Source organism: Spinacia oleracea, chromosome 2 (assembly GCF_020520425.1).
Source record: "Spinacia oleracea cultivar Varoflay chromosome 2, BTI_SOV_V1, whole genome shotgun sequence".
Lineage (NCBI taxonomy): Eukaryota > Viridiplantae > Streptophyta > Magnoliopsida > Caryophyllales > Amaranthaceae > Spinacia > Spinacia oleracea.
This window is the reverse complement of record NC_079488.1, coordinates 33,391,157-33,417,881: the sequence shown is the minus strand read 5'-3', so window position 1 is coordinate 33,417,881 and position 26,725 is coordinate 33,391,157. Positions and strand designations below refer to the sequence as shown.

General features: G+C 36.6%; 1 long non-coding RNA gene across 2 annotated transcripts; it reads right to left on the bottom strand.

Annotated features, from left to right (window-relative positions):
• Window positions 1–11,491: 11,491 nt before the first annotated feature.
• LOC130466872 (uncharacterized) lies at window positions 11,492–14,751 on the bottom strand. Of its 2 annotated transcripts, none has more exons than XR_008927012.1 (4): window positions 14,350–14,751; window positions 12,599–12,927; window positions 11,782–11,946; window positions 11,492–11,604 (listed from the first exon to the last, which is right to left on the bottom strand). It is a non-coding gene; the product is annotated as an uncharacterized lncRNA (long non-coding RNA). The 2 variants fall into 2 exon arrangements; XR_008927013.1 differs by having other exon boundaries at window positions 12,599–12,886.
• Window positions 14,752–26,725: the final 11,974 nt, after the last annotated feature.

Here is a 26,725-nt window from a genome sequence, read left to right as displayed (position 1 = left end):
CAAGTGGTTCTGTAAGTCCTTGAAAGTTGGCTAATTGGAATTGGTTAAGCTGTGCCCTATTCATTGAGATGTTGGGAAGTCTCTGTCTCTGAAGGGTCAATTTAAGCTATGTTGAAGGACTTTCTTGTTAGGTTATGATACATATGACATTACATAGATCATGCGGAAACAACCATTAACCCAGGACAACATATTATTTACACATAATCATATAGCATAATTTAGATGCATACTCTTTGTTGCGTGCCCTCCCTAGCTGCGCCCGAACCGAACAAGAACAAGTCTTTAGGACTCCAAGTGTCGTCCCTCCGTAGATAGTCCACAGCACGTCCGGATCCGCCTTAAGATTGACCAACTAGAATCGCCCTTAAGGTACTAGAAAATTTCGGCACTTTATGAGCAAGATGTGTGTTTTAATTTTCTCTCAAAAAACTCACTTTTGAATACTTTGAAACTTGTTATAAATTGTGAGCCCTAGCCTCATATTTATAGGGGTATGGAAAGGGAATCGAAATCCTATTCAGATACAAATTAATTAAACCTAGAATCCTACAAGAACTCTAACTTAATTAATTTATCAAATAGAATTAGGAATTTAATCATTAACCGAACTCTGCATGTTTTAGGAAACGTGCACGAACACAAACACTTGCACACACACGCACGGCTGCCACGATGGGCCCCATGCGTGCGCGCGAGCAACAGCCCACGCAGCGCCCGCGCGCGCTGCGCGCTGCGCGTGCTGTGCGCGCTGTGCGCGCTGCGCAGCCTGCTGGGCCTGGCCTTGCGCTGGGCCTGGCGTGGCTGTTTGTGCGGCGCGCTTGGCTTGCTGGGCGATGGCCTGGCTTCGTGCTGGGCCTCGTCCGGCAGGCCTCGTCCGATGCTTATTCGTACGATGCGCTTCCGATTAAATTTTCCGATTCCGGAATTCATTTCCGATACGAACAATATTTAATATTTCCGATTCCGGAATTAATTTCCGTTTCGAACAAATATTTAATATTTCCGTTTCCGGAATTATTTTCCGATTCCGGTAATATTTCCGATTCTGACAATATTTCCGTTTCCGGCAATATTTCCGATTCTGGCAATATTTCCATTTCCGATAATATTTTCCGATACGTACCATGTTTCCGTTTCCGGCAACATCTACGACTTGGATAATATTTATATTTCCGATACGATCCATATTTCCGTTTCCGGCAATATCATCGTTTCCGGAGTATTCATTTCTTGCCTGTGACGATCTTAGCTCCCACTGAAACCAAGATCCGTCGGTTCCGAATATTCATAGATGGAGTATTTAATGCCATTAAATACTTGATCCGTTTACGTACTATTTGTGTGACCCTACGGGTTCAGTCAAGAGTAAGCTGTGGATTTAATATCATTAATTCCACTTGAACTGAAGCGGCCTCTAGCTAGGCATTCAGCTCACTTGATCTCACTGAATTATTAACTTGTTAATTAATACTGAACCGCATTTATTAGACTTAACATAGAATGCATACTTGGACCAAGGGCATTATTTCCTTCAGTCTCCCACTTGTCCTTAGGGACAAGTGTGCATTTCCTAATTCCTTTGTCGCTCGATGCTTGCTCTTGAACATAAGGTAAGAGTTGTCATCCTTATTATGTCCAGAGGTGTTCCTTGGTTTCAGAGTTCAACTGATCAAATAAACAGATAATCATAGCCTATGATTCATCTGAGCACGGCCATGCATTTCACAGTTTCTAGCTCTCCGAGTGGCCTTGTACAACTTTTAAGCATCTCATCCCGATTTATGGGAGGACAATCCCAATCTTGCGATCTTGAGATTAGACTTCGTTTGATAGGTGATTACCTGAGCGTTGCCTTTATAGCCTCCTTTTACGGTGCGACGGTTGGTCAACGTCAAAGCAACCAGTTCTCAAACAAGTAATCCCAAATCACTCAGGTATTGAGGATTTAGTGTCTAATAATTTAATGAAATTTACTTATGACAAACTTTCATCTCTTACAGTAAAGTTTCATAGGTCTTGTCCGATACTAGTCTTCCCAAAGTAAGTATCTATGCAAATGATTATGACATTGCCATGTCCACATAGTTCAAGAAACAGAACTACTAGTCATCTTGCATTCTAATCGTCTAACGTTTTCTATGCGTCCAATTTTATAGAAAACTCCGAATAGGGACCATTTTCAACCTTTGACTTTCAAGTTCACTTGATAGACATTTCTTAGTCACAGGATTGGTCCTGACAGTCTATCTTGAATATATTGTCAAATTGAAGGGACTCATCATTTAATACTAAACCAAGATTAAATGGAATATGAAAACACATTTCATATATGATAAATGTTCAACCCCAATGTTTTACAACCATGGGCCTCTAACCCATCTTTAAAACATTTCATGGAATTCAAAGCTATGTTTGATTTCCAGTGCTACAACGTGAGTGTTGCTTCTCACTTGTTGCATAGGTTTAGTTATCATGCTTTGCCAATCTTAATATCCTTTTCATCGAATGTTCTTCGAGATATGATGATAAGATCTTTTGAGTTTGTTTATTATGTGATCTAGTCTTTCTTACTTCGATGGTGGTTTTACTCATTTTGCAATGAAGAACCATCAAGTTAGCAGACGTTTTTCTTGCTTCAAGAGTGGTTCTACGCATTTTTCAATGAAGAACCATCAAGCCAGCAGATAGGTGATCTACCCAAGTTCAGTGAAGAACTTTAAACAACCCTGTTTTATTGCTTCTTAGGCAACAATCACTTTTACTTCAAATGTATAGGTTGCTAGTGATGCTTTGTTTGGATTTACCTATCCAAGCAGTTCATAGATATGTGGAAGACTCTCCAACTATATCTTAGAACATAGAAATTAATATTTTAATTTCCCACGCAACAACTCATGGTCTCCAATCCATGTTGCCATTTCAAAACACCATGCTCTATAGCTCGTCCTTATCAATGGTTAACTCCAAAGGGTCTTGCTTGATCCTTTGCCAATGTTTATGCGTGTAGCATCAATATTTAGCATATCTTTATTTCCTTGAATCAAGAACTATTCCTATGTACTTTTTCAAGTACCATAAGTATTCTTGATCTCAACCTAGTTGATCTTCACTTAGATCAATAGAGATTGGTATATGTTCGTCATGCCTAAAGTCATACGATACGTTTTTGGCGATCCTCATATTATATCATACATGATAAATTCTTTTTCAGAATAATTCCCAATTGAATTCTATTCATGTAATTTTAGCTCATTCAATTTCAGCAGATACTGAATCCAGCTAAATTCTTTGACATATAATATAGGTTTAAGAATCTCATTTAGACTCTTTGATGTTTAACTTAGTAAATGCTTATACATAGTTCAAACATCCTTTACTTAGATTTATTCACATGGGTCGAATATCTCCAATGGAGACTTTCGTGTTTGATTTAGTAAATGCCATTACTTAATCCAAAACAATATCATAAGATCTTTGTAAATAGATCTTAATACCCAGTATGTACTAAGTTTCGCCATGGTCCATCATTGATGAATAATTTCAAATCTAAGTCATTAGCATTTGAATGTTATTTTACAATAGAGAGATATGTGTGTGATACACATAGGACCAATTAAGTTTTATGTACTCCCACTAAACTTCTTATATATCTATAAGAATCATGTACATTTTTATGAAACTAAAATACTTATTAGCTTCACTAAAATACATTTCTAATTCCCAATTGCTTGCTTAAATCTGTACTTAGATTTCATAAGCTAGCTTTCCTTTTTAAGCATTTATTTGGATCCACAAATTCTATGACATACCATGTACATATTATATTCCAACATTTGATTGAGGAATACGTTTTGTCATCCAATTGCCATATGTACCAATATGCAATCATTGCTTGAATTATAGACTTAAGCATTACGATTTTGCATGAGGTTTCAACACAATCCACGCCGTGAATTTGCTTGTAACCTTTAGCAACTAATCTAGCTTTGTGTGTGAACACAATTTCATGTTTGATGGTTTTTATCCTTAAAACAAACTTGCAACTAATAGGTGTGAAACTATTCTTGCAAATCAACAAAATTTCAATTTTGTCATCAAAACATTGAGTATGTTTTATGGCCTCTAACCATTTAAAACATTTGAGTCTATATATGGCCTCTAACCATTTTAGGGAATCTGGGTTTCGTCATAGCTTTCTTACAAGTCACAAACTCATTAATCTACATGATAACAGTTTGACTGCAAGTTGTAGGTTTCTTCACTATTTAATAGAAGAATCTCATAGTTTCATTGACCTGATCTCTATGTTTCTTTACTATCTAATAGAAGAATCTCATAGTTTCAGTGACTTGAATTCTATGCCTACTTGGGTATAGAACATCAAACATTAGAATATCAATAGCCACTTAAAGTCCTTTGAATATTCTGTTCTCCTTGAAGCACTTGTAAAGTCTTCTAAGAGATGTCTATTCTTTAAAGCCACTTCTAAAGTCTTAAAGAATAAGTTCGGATTTTCTGAAGCACTTCGAAAAGCCTCCGGAATGTCCGTTTATGTTTGTTGTTCGCCTCGAAAACTTTCGAGGTCTATTTTCTCCCACTTGTCATTTTGGAAACGAATCTCCAAAAGGACATCATTTCGAGCAAACAAACATTATGTTCTCAAAAATTCGTGGTAGAAACAATACCCTTGTGTCTCATTTGAATAAATCACAATGAAACATATATCTATACTTGGACCTTAGTTTGTCGAATGACAAACACTAAGCTCCCACTGAGTTTTACAACTCTCTAGATATATTTTATGAAAAGTTATTCTGAATTTACTTTTCAATAGCTTTGACGAATTTTGGTTTAGTTTGGTGGTAGTTGAGCATTTTGTTTTAGAAATTATAGGAAAAGTCTTTATGATTCATCATTAATCGAATCAAGTACTAATTGACTTCGATTATTCCAACTAAGATATGCCATATCTTATGGACCTAGATTGTGAAATTACACCACACAATCATTGATGATCATATTTGGTCTCAAGTAATCATCAACATGATCTAACCTAGATCTTTATGATTTCTTGCCAAGTGGATTTTATACTTCTGAATCTTTGAACTAGCCAAACAGATTCAACTTATATCATATTTGAGTAAATAAACCTATATTCACTCAAATCCATGTGAAATAATAAAGTCATAAAACCTTTCTTTAGCTTTGAACTCTATCGTCTAGACGTTCTAACAATAGTTCATATTCTTTGTTACTTTCAACAAGTAAGACTAGCTTGTCTTAAGTTGATCTAGAAATCAACCAACTTTCAAAAGTCCATTTAAAATAGAGCTTGTGAATGTTAACTTGTTGATATGGTCTAAGCAACAATGCCAAAGATTAGTGGAACTCAAATCAAGGGTTTGATTTGAACCTAGTAAAGTTTTTATTGTTAAAGAGTTGTTTGTTTTAATCAAGCATATTGACTCATCCCGTAAATGACCATTTCATTCAAATAAACAAACAAACAAGCATTGTTTTTGTTCTTCTGAATGTGAGTCTTTCTGTGTTTGAAGCAGAAATTTAGGTATGCTGGTTATGGAACAAAATAGCCATTTAGTTCCAGCCTTTAAAACAAACTAGATGACCCTACAACTAATGTAGCATTACCATGCTTCATTTCCCACTTGTAGCCCATTAGTGTAGCCTAGCTTCCATTTTTTTTTGAGTTATTACCGAAGTAAGAACCTCAAGCGGTATATGATACCAAGGAAGTTTGATTGCTAGGTCACTTCTCTTTAATCATAAACTTATAGGTAGAAACGGAATCGTAAATTCCTTTCATTTGTTCCTCGTTTTCCTATTTCTTGTACCCTTTCTTATAGTCTTAAGAATTGAATTCTTTAGTGTTGACTTTTATACTTTGTTAGACATGTCCAATGTCACCAACAAGGTTCTTTACCATTTTAATTTATGTTGAATATTTTGTTTCAACTAGATGATCTTACCAGAAGCTTCTAAAGTTCTCTAAGCATCGATCTATTCGAATGTCTAGGGACTAGACTCATTCGAGAATTAAATGGACAAAGATATTAGGTTGTTAACCATTGGTAAAGCTGAGCGTATTAAACTCAATGCTTTATGATCTCAAAACTACATTGTATTTTGAATTCACAAGCACCAATTGGTTTGCCATTCGATTTTGATATTCGAAAACAACCATAAAAGTCGCTAAAAGAAACGTACATTTTAAATTGCTCACTTTCTCTCATTTCCGTGAATCGTTCTTGGATTCACTACCAATCGAGGAAATTTACTGTTACCTTTCTAAAAGGATTTATTGCAGTGCAAGATATTTAATTATAAACAATAATTAAAACATACATTGAAGCATGCAAAGTCTAAACATTTATCATGAATAATAACTTGAAATTAAAGCAACCATGCAATTCAAACAAGTTATTAGCATTTTATTCGAATTTATTGTTCCGGCAGGTGTGAATAAAATGATTCCAAGATCCTAAAATCATTGAAGAACTAAGCACAGTTTGTCGACTTAATCCTAGAACATCTTAGGTAAGCAAAAGCCTTTTGCTAATAGTCTAGAAACTATTCTTGGTTGATAGGTACGTCTAAGAACTTATTAGGTAAACCTATCGATTTTGCCACGACATAAAAGGACTCCTTACTTATATCGTTGAGTTTCACCAAAACTAACGTGTACTCACAATTATTTGTGTACCTTGCCCCTTTAGGACCAATAAGTAACACCTCGCTGAGCGAAAACTATTACTAGATTGATGTAAAGGATATCCAAGCAAGTGTATATTTTGGCATGGCACCTTATAACTCAATTTTTAAGTTTGGAACTTAAGGCTCTTACTATGTTGGTTAGATTTTAAGTGAACTAAAATCCTTAATCATGCAACATAATCAAGCTTTTGATCTCATGCATTTTAAGACATATTTAAAACAATAAATAACTTAAAGCATGCATAAGATAAATGTGATCTAGTATGGCCCGACTTCATCTTGAAGCTTTGACTTCAAAGTCCGTCTTGAAAATCTCCGTGGGAGGCACCATTTTCTTCAAATAGGATAAGCTATAACTAATTACAACTATTTGATGGTACGCAGACCATATTTGAATTGAAAAATAACTTTGGTACTTTAGACCAATTACATTCAAATTAATGGTACGCAGACCATATTTTCTATCCTATTTGGGCCATACTAGTCACTTCATAACCTGCAAAACAGTACATATACAATATATACCATTCACCCATTCATTATCATGAATGGCCCACATAGCTGGTTAGTAAAACACATGATGCATCACGTAAACATTTGCAGCAATTAATCAAGGGCACCAATAATCTACCAATTATTCAGTCCTTATTAATTCTAATCAAGTTGTTTTAACCTTAAGGATTTGTAGACCTAATCAAGAGTTTATGACTAAAAAACGCTCCCACTTAAACCAATAAATTTATATGCTTTACTAATTTTAAACATAAAAATGTATTTCTAGTCTAACCGGAAACATACAAATTTAATTAAAATTTAAAGCTCATATAAATTTATAATTGAATCCAAAAATTTAATTTAATTTCAGTCGTATTTAAATTAATTCATGATTTTAATTTTAGTAAAATAATTAGAATAAATAAAATTTATTATAATTACAATATTCAAAATTAAAATCCAAGAAAATAATTTAAATTATTAATTTTAAAATTAATTAAAATTACGTGAACTGAAATTTTCAAATTAAACATTCAAAACGATCTTTAATCGTAACGCAAACACCCTACGCGTTGCACGCCCATGGGCCGCACGCACACAGCCATTGCTGGCCATGTGCGCGCAGCCCATGCGCTCGTCGCATAGCTGCTGCATCCCCATCGCAAGCCTCCGCACGCATTGGTGCTCGCTGCGCGCGCCAGCGTTCATCGCACGCGAGCTATCGCTCGCAGTGCGCGCGCGACATCGCTCGCTGGGCGCGCGACATCGCTCGCTGGGCGCGCGAGCCATCGCTCGCTGGGCGCGCGACATCGCTCGCTGGGCGGGCGACATCGCTCGCTGTGCGCGCGAGCAATGCTGGGCGCAGCGCTCGTGGCACGCGAGCTTGCGCTCGCTGCGCGCGAGGCTGCGCGCTCTTGTGCGAGGCAGCGCGCGTTGTGGCGCAGCTCGCTTGCTGCCCACACGCGACTGCCTTGGCTCGCCCTTCGCCCATGCCCATTCGTCCATTGCTCGTGGCACACGACACAAGGCAGGGCTGCTGCCTTGTGCTCGTGCACTACGCCCTTGCTCATTGCATTCGTGCCGCACGGGCGACGAGCTCCCTTGCTCGTCGTCGCATGCCCGCATTATACAACACCCCTTAAGGGTAACACGTAGCGTCCATTGCTTCGTGCGTGCAAGTTTTATGAACGAATCGCATAAAAATTTAAAATTTATATTTAAAATTAATGACAAATTAATAAATAATATTAATTTCATAATTTTAGGGCGAAAAATCGAAAATTTATTATCCAATTGATTTCCGATTGTTATGGATTCAAGTCTAGGTCATAAAAATTTAAAATTTATCATAAATTTACAATTTTTATGGTGGTTTTTAATCATAGGTTTCTAATTAAATTACAATTAATTATGAAAATCAAATTAATTCTAAATTATTCTAATTTTCAACAAATTAATCATAATTACAAATTAGATTGCATAATTAACAAGACTAGGCATTCAAACTTGTTAAACATATGCAGTAGGTCAATCAAAAATTCAAGATTTATCAACAAGAATCGCAAATATTTAATTTAACATCTTAAATTTACGAAATTTTGCATTCGAAAAACTAAAACCTTCGAAAAGTCATAGTTAGGCTTCGAATTTGAGAATTCTGGGTTCGGCAGAAAAATACTTTTTTTGTCAAAATTTTAGAATGCCTTTTACATGCGGAATTGACACAAAAATCACTCAATTCGGATGAGTAACGAAGAAACTGCCGAAAAACTGCGTACGTATAATTAAATAAACGCAATTTGCAATTAATTAACAATTATGAAAATTAATCACCCCTTTTAATTCTTGCAAATTTGTAATATTTAACCATGTTCATGCAATTTAGATTATGAAAATAATAAGGGGCTCGTGATACCACTGTTAGGTTATGATACATATGACATTACATAGATCATGCGGAAACAACCATTAACCCAGGACAACATATTATTTACACATAATCATATAGCATAATTTAGATGCATACTCTTTGTTGCGTGCCCTCCCTAGCTGCGCCCGAACCGAACAAGAACAAGTCTTTAGGACTCCAAGTGTCGTCCCTCCGTAGATAGTCCACAGCACGTCCGGATCCGCCTTAAGATTGACCAACTAGAATCGCCCTTAAGGTACTAGAAAATTTCGGCACTTTATGAGCAAGATGTGTGTTTTAATTTTCTCTCAAAAAACTCACTTTTGAATACTTTGAAACTTGTTATAAATTGTGAGCCCTAGCCTCATATTTATAGGGGTATGGAAAGGGAATCGAAATCCTATTCAGATACAAATTAATTAAACCTAGAATCCTACAAGAACTCTAATTTAATTAATTTATCAAATAGAATTAGGAATTTAATCATTAACCGAACTCTGCATGTTTTAGGAAACGTGCACGAACACAAACACTTGCACACACACGCACGGCTGCCACGATGGGCCCCATGCGTGCGCGCGAGCAGCAGCCCACGCAGCGCCCGCGCGCGCTGCGCGCTGCGCGTGCTGTGCGCGCTGTGCGCGCTGCGCAGCCTGCTGGGCCTGGCCTTGCGCTGGGCCTGGCGTGGCTGTTTGTGCGGCGCGCTTGGCTTGCTGGGCGATGGCCTGGCTTCGTGCTGGGCCTCGTCCGGCAGGCCTCGTCCGATGCTTATTCGTACGATGCGCTTCCGATTAAATTTTCCGATTCCGGAATTCATTTCCGATACGAACAATATTTAATATTTCCGATTCCGGAATTAATTTCCGTTTCGAACAAATATTTAATATTTCCGTTTCCGGAATTATTTTCCGATTCCGGTAATATTTCCGATTCTGACAATATTTCCGTTTCCGGCAATATTTCCGATTCTGGCAATATTTCCATTTCCGATAATATTTTCCGATACGTACCATGTTTCCGTTTCCGGCAACATCTACGACTTGGATAATATTTATATTTCCGATACGATCCATATTTCCGTTTCCGGCAATATCATCGTTTCCGGAGTATTCATTTCTTGCCTGTGACGATCTTAGCTCCCACTGAAACCAAGATCCGTCGGTTCCGAATATTCATAGATGGAGTATTTAATGCCACTAAATACTTGATCCGTTTACGTACTATTTGTGTGACCCTACGGGTTCAGTCAAGAGTAAGCTGTGGATTTAATATCATTAATTCCACTTGAACTGAAGCGGCCTCTAGCTAGGCATTCAGCTCACTTGATCTCACTGAATTATTAACTTGTTAATTAATACTGAACCGCATTTATTAGACTTAACATAGAATGCATACTTGGACCAAGGGCATTATTTCCTTCATTTCTCTATATACTATTTTGTTTAATAAGGCACTTCCTACTGGCTGAAATCTGGACTTAGCGCTCGCCTCCAGGTGATAGTACTCGAAATTTTTCAAACAGTAACGGAAATCTGTGAAAAGCTTCTCAAATATCCTCCAAAACACTTTGAACAGACCAAAAACAGACCAAAAACGAGTACTATGAGTGAACAGACCAAAAACGAAACCGACTATAGAAGTCAATCAAACAGAAAACAAGCTTATACTATGAGCAATTTCTATGCGCAACTAAAACTTTTTATAGTAGTTGATTTCAGACTTATCTCTCACTCATGGTCATAGTTTGAATGAGGTTTTATCAGGAGAGTAAGTCGGAGTCGCTGCTGTCTTGGATTGACATTTAACATTGTGTTTTCTTTACGCGTTACAGAAGGAGCATCATAAATTAACTAACAGAAACTATAGTTTGTTAACAACCTCGACAAAAGCTAAAGAACAATCTAAAACAAGTCATCAAACAAATCAGGAAGCTGTGAACTAGCAAAACAACATCAAGCAACAACTGCATGTCTGACATGTATTAACAAAATGATTTGGCTACCTTATTAGTTATTCCCCATTATGTTTTGAAACAAAATGAGGGGAACCATACCTGGAATAAAGATCTTTGCTGCTTGATTCAGAGCGACTAAATCAATAATATCCTGAGCCTGTAGTTTTAAGAAAATGATTATCAAGAGAGTTATACATTCCATAGGAGAGAAAACAGGCGATAAAAGGATAGTTGGCGAGTAATTATCTATAGATAGAGCGTCACAATTTCCATCATATATATATATATATATATATATATATATATATATATATATATATATATATATATATATATATATATATATATATATATATATATATATATATATATATATATATATATAAGCATCATCTTTGCTTTTCCCAGTCACTTCAACATCAGTCTTGCCGATATCTCTAGCCTCAATGGAGTCCTTTATTACATATCTGGCAGTGTCTGAACAAGATTCTTCAGAAACAGTGGCTGCAGGCTGCATCCAAAGAAAACAATGAATCATGCAGATATCAGAATTTAATCAAAATAATTTGGAGCTGTTGAATATAGGGGTAGAAATTAGAAATCATTTCAACATACAGTCAAGAATCAGGATCATGTATAAATGCACAATGTGATAGACACTCTGTTGAAATAGAGAAAGTTAAAGCACCTTGTACTGCTTTTCAATATCTTCCGACAGCTCCTTCTGCTTTTCAATGTCTTCCAACAGTTCCTTGGACTCAGCAAATGATTCCGGAGTTGTTTCTTTCTCCATCCTGATGTCTACTGAGCCAGAATACACAAGCAAATTCATTTCATCAAAAATGTCTTCCACCTGTCATTACAAAGAAAAAACTGGTTAGTGTGCTTTCAGGCCGACTGAGACAAAGAGACAAAATGGCTGTAGCCTGCGGACTTGATGTGGAATAGACCAACTATATACTTAAAGGAACAGAAGAGTGCAAAAAAATAAGGGAGGGTGGCTTATCTAGCAACCATCCCAACACTTCCGCACAAACACCCAAGTGAGATGTTAAAGGTATCTGTCTCAGCTCAAGAGGAACATTATTATAATGTAATGACCAATGTAAGTTATAGTTTGTAGGATTTTATGTCACAAAATTATGGAAATTGGGAGTTATAGACCGAGTTTTTAGGAAACAGTCGCATCTGATGTCATCCACACAACCGGACTATGTTTGCTTCAATCTCTGGGCTTCATAAGTATAGTTATTCACTAACATAGATTTATTTCATTCTATTGGCTTCATCACAGAAATAGTTAATTGCATTTGTACTAGCTTAATCATGTCATTGACTTATTTCCAAAAAAATTATGTTTCCATCTTACTGATAAAAAACTTCAACTAGTGGAACACTGTCATACTCAACGAAAAAATGTAAGAGAATTGTGGACATGAAAAATTGAAAGACATATTAGAAATAACAAGGACTTAATTTGAAAAAAAGACAACAAATACTCCAACCTGTTCATTAGGCGCTGAAAAGTTCTGCTCAATTAAAGCACTAATGATGTCATAGATTCTCTCAGCTGGCGCTCGGATTTTTGTTGTGGTGATGTCATGCTCGTTTAATATATTTCTATTTCTCACGTTGTTAACTGATTTAGTCAACAAATCTATCTTCTGCTGGAAAGTGGCACAACAGACTTCTTAGGGATCCTTCTGCTCATCTGATTCAGCCCACTTCATAGCCAGTTCGTCTTCAAGATCATGAATTTCCGCATCTGCTTTAGCTATCAGATACTGTAGCACCTGCACACAACATTTCTCATTTGTTGCATCTTCAATGACATCTGAAGTAATATCCAAAAAAAAAACATCACTGTCACTCCATGAAAGAACAGGAAAGAGGTTGACAATAGAATTAGAAGATTAAAAATACTCCATTCATAAGCAAAATAACTAATCTCTCTATGTATGGAGCAGTTATACTCCAATATGTCACGTGAAATTTTAAGTATAAGGTGAAATTATGCTGAAAGAGTTCTATAGCATAGCAGTCTAATAGACAGGAAAATTCAGATTAAAGCTGTTGCTACTGCCAGAAGGGGTGATTCAGAGCCAACCCAGACTAAAGAGAGAATAAATCTCAAGGCTGAAGGACAAATTATAATAATCAAATAGTGTTACTGCTATCTAGAGGACGAGATGTCAGATTTTCAATAGTACCAATATAGAAAATAATCAATTAGAAAATCAGTAATCTCCATCAGGTGAGACTATAAAAATAAGATGTCAGATTGAACTAAATGCTCACAGTTCCCCTGCCATTTTAGGATCTGGTATCAATTATTCATCATTAAGTAATAACAAATGTGAGATACTAACAGAAGCAATCCAAGGATCAATGAATTCCAATGTTTTATTCCTTGCCATCAATAATATACTGCAATTAGCCCTAAAAAACTAATTCTTAAAAAATAACCAACATAAGATATTCCGGCAGCTTCATTATACTATAAAGCTTCAAAATTTTAACAAAATATCAGAAGCTTAATAGTTCTGTTGCTTCTGCTTGAGTGCATGACCCTGTATTTCTTGGCTTATACATTAAACACAAGGCCACACAAAAGTTATGAAGAAAACAAGAAACTTTACTCGATTTTCAAAGCTTAGTGCACATAATTGGAAATTTAGCTAACGAAAAGAACAGAAAAGTTACCCGTACTGTCTACAGAAGCACAAATTTTCTCTCATGCAGATTAAAGATAAGTCTTTTCTTTTTGAAGTAGTTTACAAATCAAGTCAAATCTCTAAATCATAAGGTAATGCAACAAAAGATGAAATGGTAGAGTCCCATCTGGACTCATGCTACAAAGTACAAACACACACCCCCTCTTTGTCCTTGAATATTTTTGTGGATGCCTCTCTTTGCAAATGATGTCTCTACGGGGCTTGCGAATGTCTGCAGAGACCAACAGGGTATTTGGGTGCAAGAATTCTTAAATTTACGCCCATTTAGCCAATACTATGCAATTGATAGCAAAAACCCTCAATTTATACAAAATGATACCTAATCCAACAAGGAATGCATAAAACATCAAATAACTCAAAATTCTAGGCTAATCTCATTCAATTATACGACATTAAAGCATCATAAATCACAACTTTAGATAACAATATAATCAGGTTGTTGATCCAATGAATAATCCATCACCTACTAATAATATTAAATTAAGCTAGTATCAACTTAAGTTATTATAAATTGGTTTTACCTAAACAAATTTGACTGTAGTCGATTGGAAATCCTTTGTGCTAATTACTGAGCCTGCCTCCCCAACTCAGTTTCCTTAATCACGAAAGAAGGATATCAATCCAATAACCCAATCCTAAAAGAAGCAAGGGACACAACCTCCATGTTAATTGAAGTACTAAAAATGACTAAGAAAGCATGACATGAAAAAACAACTTAAACTACAACAAGAAAATACAGAAAATTGAAATTGAAGATGAGAGAAATTGATAAAGAAAATAGATTGAATCACCGAAAAATTGAAGGCATCAGAAGACTGCGTTCAGAACTAGGGTTAGCCGATTTAAATGTTGAAAACTGAGAAATTATTATTTTAGAACAAAAAAAGTTGTAGTAAAATGAAGTAACATGAAACCTAAACTCAATCAGGAATCAAGATAAGCTCTAGGAAATCTGACGTAGGACTGGAAAGTACTAATAGACCTAGGAATTTAAGGATGTAAAGAAGTGTTCCACAAAAGAACAAAACTAACCTTATAAAATGCCACAAATACTATGATTTTTACAGTACACAAAAAGAAAATTAGCCTTATACCTAGCCAATAAAACACTCCTTCCTTTGGATCTCAATCTTATGGTTTTTTACTTGCTTTTCAAGATCTTATCTTTGATCTTCTCCTTGTATTTTTATTTATTGGAGCTACTGTTATTGCACACTCTCGAGCTACATCTTCCAGCTATACTAGTCAGAATCAGAGAAGGCCAAATAGAATTTGCAATGTGCTAGAGTAGTTCCTATAAACAAGCAAATACCTAATTTTCTAAGTGGAATCTGAAGCTGTTTGATTTCTGCAATTGGTTATTTTCAAAGGCAATTGGTAAAAATAGTGTTAGATAATCTTGCAAGAAGGCTTCATTATACATGGGTCATATCCTGTTTGATTGGGTTGCCTGTGGCATAAGCTTATTTTCATTTGTACAGGTAAATATTTCAGACAACTCAATATGCCAATGCTTTTATGTCAGATTTAGCACTTCATCGAGTATCTGTACAGCTCAATTTCAAACTCATCCACACAAAGTATGACATAGCATTATCTTCAACATAAACCACTTGCATAAGTACTCCGGATCAAATTACAAGAAATGTCAAGCTAATATAGACATACAGTATCACCAAATCATGATTTATAAACACGAAATTCATCAATTAACAAGCAATTAAAGATTCAAAGCACGTAGATAATCAATCATGGATAAGAAATTAAAATTCAATTTGGAAGAAATGTATATACCCCTAAGGTTGAACGTCTGAACTTCTTCCCCATGAGCGTCGACGCGTAAGGTAGCGAGTCTCCGGAACTTCTCTTCGTACTAGTCGGCGTCTCCGTGGAGTTTTGTGGTGATGTTTCAGAAATTCAGGGTAGCTGGGTGAAACCGTGCCGGCCATTGTTGTGGTGAGTCTATGGCTAGTTGGCGGCGGTGGTCTGTGGCTGGCCGGCGATACACGCGACATTGTGCCTAATTAAAACCTAAAAAACAAAAAGTCCGAGACTTTCAGATCAATTGAATCAAAAAAATTAAGAAAATTAACAAAAATAAACGAAAATCAACACAAAATTGAGGCCAAGAACAAGAAACGGAATGAATTCAGGAACTAGGGTTAGAAAGACCGATGAGTGAAATCAATCTAGAGGAGGGAGAAGAGAGAGAGCAGTTGATTGTTTAGAGTGAGGGTTGAGTCGGTTGTTTGAGGGAGAAAATCGTGGGAGCAGGGTGTGGGAGCAGGCGGGATATCTTTTGGCGAAATATTAACACGTGGGTTTCACGTGCCTGTTTTTGGTAAATAGCGACGCTTTAGTGTGTCGTAATATATTGCGACCCTCTAAACTGCCGCAATTTGCAAAGTAAGTATTCACGCCCCCAAAAGCCTTGCGACCCTTTGTGACACCGTCACAATTATTCCGCCTACATACGTATCATTTTAATGTAGTGACTGCAACAAGCCTGGCCATATCAAAACGTTTTGCTATCATTGGAATAAAGAACTAGGTAAGAAGCAAGACTCACAAAAGAGGGAGATGATAAAAATACTGCAGCAACCGCTTCTAAGAGTGATAATGAGGTCGCTTTGATTTGTGCAACTAGTGAGTGTTATCATGTAGATAGTTTAGACACAGAGTGTCTTGTAGATTCAGGTGATTTATATCATTGTGTTCCCAAAAGGGAGTATTTAACGAACTATCAATCTGGTGATTTTGGTAGTGTGAAGATGGGGAACGGGAGCTCACCTAGCATTGTTGGGTTGGGTGATATTCGTGTTAAGACAAGTGTTGGGTGCATGCTTACATTGAAAAATGTGCGCCATATTCCTAATTTACGCCTTAATTTGTTGTCTGCAAATGTCCTTGATCAAGAAGGGTTCGGACATATCTTTGGTGATGGTAAGTGACAATTGTCTAAGGGCTCGATGACAATTGCTCGTGGTAAGTTGTGTTTCTCTTTGTATAAGACATACTTGACTGTATATTCTGGTGAGATGAATGCAGTTGAAGAAAAGAATTCTCCAAACTTGTGGCATCCAAGGCTAGGGCATATGAGTGATAAGGGAATCAAACTGTTAGCAGGTAAATCTCTTATTCCTGTTGATAAAACAGTTTCACTTGACCATTGTGATCATTGTTTGGCAGGTAAGCAGCAGAGAGCTTCCTTTTCTAGGAAGTCCACCAGCAGACAAGAAAAGTTGGAGTTATTTCACTCCGATGTTTGTGGTCCTATTGAGGTGGAGTCTCTTGGTGGCAATAGATATTTTGTCACTTTCATTGATGATACTACTCGTACAACTTGGGTGTATATGTTGAAGACAAAAAGCCAAGTGTTCGAGATTTTCAGAAAGTTTCATTCCCATGGTAGAAAGGGGGACCGAGAGAAAGTCGAAGCGTCTTTGATCTGACAATGGTGGTGAGTATACATCGAACGAGTTCAAGTATTATTGCTCACAATATAGCATTACACATGAGAAGACAGAGTCTGACACACCACAACACAATGGAGTTGTTGAGAGGATGAACATAACCATTGTAGAAAAGGTGAGGTACATGCTTAGAATGTCAGATCTTCCTAAGACATTCTGGGTCGAAGAAGTGAAATGTGCCGCGTATTTGATTAATTGAGATCCATAGATTCGTCTTTGTCTTCAGATTCCAGAGAGAGCATGGAAGGGACGTGATCCCACTTATTCGCATTTGAGAGTCTTTGGCATCTAGGAATACATGCATGTGCCTAAAGAACAAAGGTCAAAGCTTTATTAAAAATCCAATCTATGTGTATTTGTTGGGTATGGGAATGAAGAGTATGGTTTCAGATTCTACGATCGGAGAAGAAGAAGGTAGTGAGAAGCAGAGATGTAGTATTCATTGAGCATGAGAAGGGTGCAGATATTTTGAGTACAAGGTACACTTCTACTTCACATTTGTCATTTGATACTAATAATGGTTCTACTTCTACTCCTTCTGTTATTCAGCCAGCAAATGAGAATGTTGAGCATGTACTTGATGATGTACATGATGATGTTGGTGAGGTACAACATGAGGATAATGTACCAAATCATGTTGATGTTGATGATGACCTTGATGAGTCTTCATCTGATGAAGAAATCCACGAGGGAGTGGTTTATGAAGAGGTTCATGAGAAGGGGGAGCAATCTACCCCTCAATTGGAGGATACACAGGTTCGAAGGTCCACTAGAGAGCGCAAACCTTCAACAAAGTATCCAATCTCAAACTTCATTCTAGTTAGTGAAGATGGAGAGCCGCAAAACTATAAAGAGGTGTTGCCTCATGATAAGAAAAACCCGTGGCTCGATGCAATGATGGACGGGATGGATTCCTTGGAAAAGAATGACACCTATGAGCTAGTGAAGCCTCCCAAGGGCAAGAAAGTCTTGAGAAACAGATGGGTTTTCAAGAACAAGAAATATGGTGAGAAGATAGTGAAGCGCAAAGTCAAATTGGTGGTAACGGGATGCAACCAAAAAACGGGCATTGACTTTGATGAGATCTTCTCTCCGTTGGTCAAAATGACATCTATTAGAACTGTGTTGAGTTTAGCAGCAAGTCTTAATCTTGAGTTGGAGCAACTTGATGTAAAAATTGCATTTTTACACGGTGACTTGCACGAATAGATCTACATGGAGAAACGTGAAGGTTTTGAAGAAAAACGGAAAGATATACTTGTTTGCAAGCTGAAGAAGAGTTTTTATGGGCTTAAACAGGCACCAAGGAAGTGGTACCTGAAATTTGATTCGTTTATGACAAGCAATGGTTATAAACGAACTACAACCCATCCTTGTGTGTATTTCAGAAAGTTCCCTGGAGGTAACTTCATCATCCTTCTTTTACATGTAGATGATATGTTGATAGTTAGACAAGATGCAAATATGATTCAAAGTTTGAAGAAAGTCTTGTCCATGTCATTTGACATGAAAGACTTGGGTCCTACAAAGCAAATCTTAGGCATGGAGATTGCTCGTGACAGGAAAGTTGGGAAATTGTGGTTATCCTAGAAGAAGTATATTGAACGGGTGCTTGAAAGGTTCAATATGAAGTATGCTAATCCTGTTAGTACACCACTAGCTACTCACTTTAAGCTAAGTAAGAGAGCTTGTCCTACAACAGAGAAGGCGAAAGAAGCTATGTCATCCATTCCTTACTCTTCTGTTGTTGGTTCTTTGATATATGCTATGGTCTGTACTAGACCTGATACTGCCCATGCAGCCAGTTTGGTGAGTCGTTTCTTATCCAATCCAAGTAAGGCTCACTAGGAAGCAGTGACGGGGATCTTCAGATACTTGCGGGGAACCTCCAATTTAATTTTATGTTATGGAGGTGGCAAACATATACTTGAAGGCTATACTGATGCAGATAGGCAGGTGATGCCATCTCATGGAAATCCAAGCTACAAAAATGTGTAGTTTTGTCCATAAACGAGGCAGAGTATATTGCAGCAGTGGAAGTGAGCGAGGAGATGCTTTGGCTTAAGAGGTTCCTTCAAGAGTTGGGTTTGAAGCAAGGTGAATATGTAGTATTATGTGATGGTCAGAGTACTATGTATTTGAGCATGAATTCAATGTATCATTCTTGCACCAAACACATTGACATTAGATATCATTGACAGCGAGATGTAATTGAAAAACAGAGAATAAAACTGTAAAAAGTCCACACCGACAAGAATGGTGCAGATATGTTGACAAATGTAGTTCCCGGAAGCAAGGTTGAGCTTTGTAGTAAGATTGTCGGGATGAGGTTCAAGTGATCATGGTATGATCATGTCTTCCCCGTGATGGGCTGGAGGGGGAGATTGTTGTGGGTCTAGCCCACTTGTTGCACAAGTAAGTCATTTATCTTGTGTTTGTGAGCCCAAAATGCGTGTTGGGTTATGTTTTTAGTCCACTTGGGGATAAATAGGTTGGCTTATCTTAGAAGCCTTGAGTGTTTTTTGATGCATAGTTAAGACCTAAGGGGGAGCTAGGCCAGCAATGAGAAAAATCAGAAAGACACACACACAAAAAGGAGAGGAAAGAGAAGAGAAGAGCAGTTCATAGCTTTCAGGGAAGTCATTAGAAAACTGTCGTTTGCCCGAGCTTTAATGGTCGGAACGTACTAAGTTTTGGTCAGCTTGTTGAGGATACATAGAACCTCGTTTAGAATGGTTGGATCATCGTTTTGAGCTCTGGTTTGTCCGTGTTAGCAACTGGACATAACCTATGTTTTTGGGTGATATTCTTCATCTCTTGTCTCTTAATTATAGATCTCTTATGTATGGATGTGTTCGTGGGTTGTGAACCTTTTTATGACTGATTTGGGTTTCTTTTACCTCAATTTTATCATAATAAGAGATGGTAACAAGGGTGGACTCCTCACAAGTCCCGTGGTTTTTACTTTTCACATCGTAGGGGGTTTCCTGAAGGAAATAATGCCCTTGGTCCAAGTATGAATTTAATGATAAGTCTAATAAATGCGGTTCAGTATTAATTATACAAGTTAATAATTCAGTGAGATCAAGTGAACTGTATGCCTAGCTAGAGGCCGCTTCAGTTCAAGTGGATTTATGATCCACAAATTACTCTTGACTGAACCCGTAGGGTCACACAAATAGTACATAAACGGATCAAGTATTTAATGGCATTAAATACTCTATCTAATCAATATTCAGAATCGACGGATCTTGGTTTCAGTGGGAGCTGAGATCGTCAAAGGCAAATAAATGAATACTCCGGAAACGATGATATTGCCGGAAACGTAAATATGGATCGTATCGGAAATATAAATATTATCCAAGTCGTAGATGTTGCCGGAAACGGAAACATGGTACATATCGGAAAATGTTATCGGAAATGGAAATATTGCCGGAATCGGAAATATTGCCGGAAACGGAAATATTGTCGGAATCGGAAATATTAATCGGAATCGGAAAATAATTCCGGAAACGGAAATATTAAATATTTGTTCGAAACGGGAATTAATTCTGGAATCGTAAATATTAAATATTGTTCGTATCGGAAATGAATTCCGGAATCGGGAAATTAATCGGAAGCGCGTCGTACGAATTAGCATCGGACGAGCTTCCTATACGAAGCCCAGCATGAAGCCAGGCCCGCATCCAGCAAGCCAGCGCGCCACACGAACAGCCTAGGCCACGCCAGGCCCAGCAGGCCGTGGCTGCGCGACTGCGAGCAGTGGGCTGCGAGCAATGCTGCTGCGCTCGCGTGGGTCGAACGCCCGTGTGGGCTGTGCGCGGGCATGGCCTGCACGCTTGTGGGTCATGCTCGTGTAGAGTTTGTGCTTCCATACGAAACCTAAAACGTATAGGATTCGTTTGATGATTAAATTCCTAATCCTAAAAGATAAATTAATTAAATAAGAGTTCTGCTAGGATTCTAATTTAATTAATTCGTATCCTAGTAGGATTCGATTGCTTATTCCATGGCCTATAAATATGAGTTCAAGGCTCATAATTTATAACGAGTTTGAAGTATTCAAAGGTAATTTTATAACGAGTTTGAAGTATTCAAAGGTAAGAATTTGAGCAAAAATTCAGCCATACACTTGCCCATAATAGCCGAATATTTTAGTACCTTAAGGGCGATTCTAGTTGGTCAATCTTAAGGCGGATCCGGACGTGCTGTGGACTTTCTACGGAGGGACGACAATTGGAGTCCTAAAGACTTGTTCTTGTTCGGTTCGGGCGCATCAAGGGAGGGCGCGCTACAAATAGTATGCATCCTAATTATGCTAATTGTTCTGTGGCAATTAATTTGGAATCCTGGCGTTTATGGTTTTTCCGCATGATTTATATTCATTTATATGTATCATAACCTAACAGTGGTATCACGAGCCTCTAATTAATTCCATAAAAATTGCTTAACATGGTTAAATTTTACAAATTTGCACAGAATTAAAAGGGGTGATTAATTTTCGTGATTGTTAATTAATTGCAAATTGCGTTTATTTAATTATATGTACGCAGTTTTTCGGCAGTTTCTTCGTTACTCAACGAAATCGAGTGATTTTTGTATCAATTCCGCATGTAAAAGGCATTCTAAAATTCTAATCCTAACTATGACTTTTCAGAGGTTTTAGTTTTTCGAATGCAAAAGTTTGTAATTTTAAGATGTTAAATTGAATATTTGCTATTCTTGTTGTTCAATCTTGAATTTTTGATTGACCAACTGTATATGTTTAAAAAATTTGAATGCCTAAGCTTGTTAATTATACAACCTAATTTGTAATTGTAATTAATTTGTTGAAATTCAAATAATTTAGAATTGATTTGATTTTCATAATTAATTAACGATTTAATTAGGTATCCATGATTAAAAACCACCATAAAAATTGTTAATTTATGATAAATTTTAGATTTTTATGAGCTAGATTTGAATCCATGATAATCGGAAATTAATTGATTAATAAATTTTCGATTTTTCGCCCTAAAATTATGAAATTAATATGATTTATTAATTTGTCATTAATTTTGAAATAAAAGTTTTAATTTTTATGAAATTCGCTCATAAAACTTGCACGCACAAAGCAATGGACGCTACGTGTTACCCTTAAGGGGTGTTGTATAGTGCGGGCATGCGACGACGAGCAAGGGAGCTCGTCGCCCATGCGGTACAATGCAGCGAGCAAGGGCCATGGCACACGAGCAGAAGGCAGCATACTGCCCTTGTGTCGAGTGTTGTGTGCAGCGTGGGCGAGTGGGCAATGGGCGATGGGCATTGGCGTGAGCCAGGCGAGCAGTCGCGTGTGGGCAGTACGCGTGCTGCGCCACAGCGCGCGCTGCCGCGCCCAGCGAAGCAACCAGATGCGTCGAGTGAGGCAGGCTGCGCGCAGCGTGGCCTGGGCTGGCTGCGATGCGTGTGGCCTGCTCGTGTGATGCCATACGATCATTCGATGGGGCGCGCATGCCTCATGACTCGACCAGGCTTGGGCGCAAGCCCAAGTGCCTAGTCTTGTTACGATTGATGCGTTTTGATTTTAATTTTAAATTTTCAGTTCGGAAACGATTTTAATTAATTTTAAAATTCGTAATCTAAATTTTTTTCTCGGAATTTAATTTTGAATAATCTAATTATTATAAATTTTAATTTATACTAATTATTTTACTAAAATTAAAACCTTGAATTAATTCAAATTCATTTTAATTCAACTAAAAATAAATTAAATGGATTCAATTATAAATTTATATGAGCTTTAAATTTTAATTAAATTTGTATGTTTCCGGTTAGAATAGGAAATACATTTTTATGTTTAAAATTAGGAAAGCATGTGAATTTATTGGTTTAAGTGGAAGCATTTTAGTCATAAACTCTTGATTAGGTCTACATTTCTTTAAGGTTAAACAACTTGATTAGAATTAATAAGGACTGAATAATTGGTAGATTATTGGTGCCCTTGATTAATTGCTGCAAATATTTATGTGATGCATTACATGTTCTACTAACCAGCTATGTGGGCCATTCATGATACTGAATGGATGAATGGTATATATTGTATATGTACTGTTTTGCAGGTTATTGAAAAGTGACTAGTATCACTAGTAGAAAAAACCCTTATTGCAGCGGGCTTTTAGACCCCTGTTGCAGCGTACATCGTATGCTGCACTTGGGGGGCCTGCAACAAGTCCGAACTTGTTGCAGCGTACAAATGTTCGCTGCGAAAAGTACTTTTTACAGCGTACATATGCATGTACGCTGCAACAAGTGTCAAAAATTTCGCCAAAATCTTAACTTGTTGTAGCGTACAAATTCGTGTACGCTGCAAAAAACCCCACCTGTTGCAAGGTACATCTAATTGTACGCTGCAACAAGTCTGAAATTTTGCCAAATTTTACACCCTTATTGCAGCGTACACATATATATGTACGCTGCAACAAAACACTTTTGGCGGGAAAATTTTAATCTTATTTAGGGATACCTAGAGTGCCTTGCACCAAATATAGAAACCTGTCACAACAATAATAATATCGCAACCTGTATAAACATTATAAAAACAATAACTGGTGTTTTGTATACTATATATCCCAAAACAAAGTGCGTGTAGTACATTTAAATATATGTATGTTCCAATTTCAACGTACGCATACATTTTAATATAAAAGATTGTTCTATAATATCTAAGCCAACTCGATCAAACGCGCTAAGGCCAATAATAAATACTTGCTGGTAAAAAACTTAGCCCATTCCTCACGAACCACATCAATTTGCTCACTAGCATAAGGCGCATTCCTCGTAGTATAGACCTTCAAAAACAAAAATTTGATGAGAGCATTAGATTAAATGTCATTTTAGTCTAAATATGACCTATAACGACCCGATGAGCCTTAAATGTGCATAAATAGATTGGAATGAGTATTGAAAACTTTAAACTAAATATATTAATCATGTAATAAGTTTGAAATAAGTCATTAAGTTCTTTAGTTCAAAGTTGGGAACGAAAATGTCATTTTAGTCTATATATGACCTATAACGACCCAATGAGCCTTAAATGTGCGTAAATAGATTGGAAGGAGTCTTGGAAACTTAAAACTAAGCATATAAATCATGTAAAGGGTTTAAAATGAGTCTTTAGGTTCTTTAGTTCAAGGTTAGGAGCGAAAATGTCTCATTTTAGCTTAAATATAACCTATAACGACCAAACAAGTCTCAAATGTGCAAAAATATATTTGATTGAGTCTTAGAAACTTAAAACTAATCATACGAATCATGTAATAAGTTTGAAATGAGTTCTAAAGTTCGTTAGTTCAAAGTTGTGAGCGAAATGTCATTTTAGCCTAAATATGAACTATAACGGCCAAACCAGTCTAAAATGTGCATAAATAGATTGGATTGAGTCTTTAAAAGTTCAAAATAATCATATGAATCATGTAGTAAGTTTGAAATGAGTTTTTAGGTTCGTTAGTTTAAAGTTGGGAGCGAAAATGTCATTTTAGCCTAAATATGACCTATAATGGCCAAACAAGTCTCAAATGTGCATAAATAGATTGGAAAGAGTCTTGAAAACTTAAAACTAAGCATATTAATCATGTGAAGGGTTTAAAATGAGTCTTTAGGTTCTTTATTTCAAAGTTAGGAGCAAAAATGTCTCATTTTAGCCTAAATATGACCTATAACGAACAAACAAGTCTCAAATGTGCATAAATAGATCGGATTGAGTCTTGGAAAGTTAAAAATCATCGTATGAATCATATAATAAATTTGAAATGAGTTCTTAAGTTCGTTAGTTCAAAGTTGGGAGCGAAAATGTCATTTTAGCCTAAATATGACCTATAACGATCCAATGATCCTTAAATGTGCATAAATAGATTGGAACGAGTATTGAAAACTTAAAACTAAGCATATTAATCATGTAATAAGTTTGAAATGAGTCCTTAGGTCATTTAGTTCAAAATTGGGAGCGAAAATGCCTTATTTTAACTTAAATATTAGCTATAACGACCAAACAAGTATCAAATGTGCATAAATAGATTGGATTTAGTCTTGGAAAGTTAAAACTAATCATATGAATCATGTAATAAGTTTGAAATGAGTTCTTAAGTTCGTTAGTTCAATGTTTTGAGCGAAAATGTCATTTAAGCCTAAATATGACCAATAACGGCCAAACAAGTCTCAAATGTGCATAAATAAATTGGATTGAGTCTTGAAAAGTTAAAAATAATCATATGAATCATGTAGTAAGTTTGAAATGAGTTTTTAGGTTCGTTAGTTCAAAGTTGGGAGCGAAAATGTCATTTTAGCCTAAATATGACCTATAATGGCCAAACAAGTCTCAAATGTGCATAAATAGATTGGAAAGAGTCTTGGAAACTTAAAACTAAGCATATTAATCATGTGAAGGGTTTAAAATGAGTCTTTAGGTTCTTTATTTCAAAGTTAGGAGCGAAAATGTCTCATTTTAGCCTAAATATGACCTATAACGACCAAACAAGTCTCAAATGTGCATAAACAGATCGGATTGAGTCTTGGAAAGTTAAAAATAATCATATGAATCATATAATAAGTTTGAAATGAGTTCTTAAGTTCGTTAGTTCAAAGTTGGGAGCGGAAATGTCATTTTAGCCTAAATATGACCTATAACGATCCAATGATCCTTAAATGTGCATAAATAGATTGGAACGAGTATTGAAAACTTAAAACTAAGCATGTTAATCATGTAATAAGTTTGAAATGAGTCCTTAGGTTATTTAATTCAAAATTGGGAACGAAAGTCCTTAGGTTCTTAGGTGGCCTGAAGTATAAGATTAATTAGCTCATATGTTTCAGTTATGTACTTTACTTTAATAGCTTCATATTGTTTTTCACTTTTTTGTTCTTCTATAAATAGCGTTTATGAGCAGTACGAACTCAGGATCAGAACATAAGAGCAACTATCTATTTCAGAATAGAGTCTCTTAATTATGTTGATACTTCTATTAAGCTCATATGTATTAGCGTGAAACATTTCTAAATTTTAAGCACTGATTTCTGGTGTCAACACAAGTTTTGTTAAATTATACCTCTTGAACTAAGGTGGGCATATAGATTGTTTACCAGTTGTTGGGATGTGTGTAGTAAAAGCATAAAGGGATAGACATGGATGCATTAAGATAGAGTGTCGACTCACAATAAGATGGAGAGCAAAGGACACGGGAACCAAACTCTGAATACTGCAATCAACCAGAATTATGCATGCAAAAGTAGAAATAAAAAACAGATCTACTAACCAAGTGGAAGATGAATCAAAGTTGGGGAAAGGATACGTCCAAAACGGCACGAACGACTGCATAAGACCAAAAGAAGCTCGTTAATATAAAGAACTCCAAATGAAAATGTTAGTAGCATTATAATTTGAGCATAAGTG